Source organism: Apis dorsata, unplaced genomic scaffold, assembly GCF_000469605.1.
Source record: "Apis dorsata unplaced genomic scaffold, Apis dorsata 1.3 scaffold_688, whole genome shotgun sequence".
Lineage (NCBI taxonomy): Eukaryota > Metazoa > Arthropoda > Insecta > Hymenoptera > Apidae > Apis > Apis dorsata.
This window is the reverse complement of record NW_006263868.1, coordinates 118,006-118,889: the sequence shown is the minus strand read 5'-3', so window position 1 is coordinate 118,889 and position 884 is coordinate 118,006. Positions and strand designations below refer to the sequence as shown.

The 884-nt window shown below is 46.6% G+C and overlaps 1 protein-coding gene across 1 annotated transcript in view; it reads right to left on the bottom strand.

Moving 5' to 3' along the window:
- Window positions 1-884, bottom strand: part of LOC102676572 (protein bric-a-brac 1-like) — a 13,496-nt gene that overhangs the window by 2,954 nt on the left and 9,658 nt on the right. The gene's annotated exons all lie outside the window — the stretch shown is intronic.

Below are 884 nucleotides of genomic sequence, written 5' to 3'. Positions count from 1 at the left end.
TTTTTCCCCCATTTTTTTTTTTTTTTTTTTTTTTTTTTTTTTTTTTTTTTTTTTTTTTTTTTTTTTTTTCGGAAGCGCAACGTTTCTCCAATCGATCCCGCGTTCTATGAACGCCCTAATTTCACCAGTCGTCACCCTTTCGCAGCGTCTCGCTGCCAACTACACCTTATTATTCGCTCTCCACCGCCCGTAGTAATGCACGGACGTTGGTTTCTTAATAAATCGGCGAGTCCCCGATATATTAAACCGCGTCTCGAACCGCGGCGGGAATACTGGCTCGTGATACAAGATCTCACCAATTACTATACATTTGGCATATTAAACGTATGGTATATATGCGTAAGATATATAAATCTCGACTGTAAGCGTGTGTCCGTGTAGCACGCGAATTCTCGTCCCCTTTCTCTCTCTCTCATTCTCTCTTTCTCTTTCTCTCTCTCTCTCTCGCTTTTCCACGCGTCCATCACGCTTTTTTGACGCGCAGCCGGATGCCTCGCAAAGAAGAATGTCGCGGGTTCCTAATCGAGCGATTAGCTACGGAACGTTCTCTCTTAAAATAGGCGGCCTTGGAGGCTGCGAGCGGAGCTCGGTCGAGCGATCGCGATCGATGCTCGAGGGTGTCGGTCGGAGGAGGGAGGTTTCGTAGTATGCGAGAGATTCGAGGGATCGAGCATCGATCGGGTGTGTGCGTTCCCTAAAACGTCGTCGCTTCCTCGACTCGCGGGACTCCCCCTCTCAATTCTCCATTTTCCCCTCTCTCCCCCGCTTTTGATTGTAAATCTCGTCGAACGATCTCGCGGCGAGATCGCTCTGATGCATATATATATATATACTTATATATATACTTATATATATATACTGCAGTGTCGTCGCGAGGACGAATA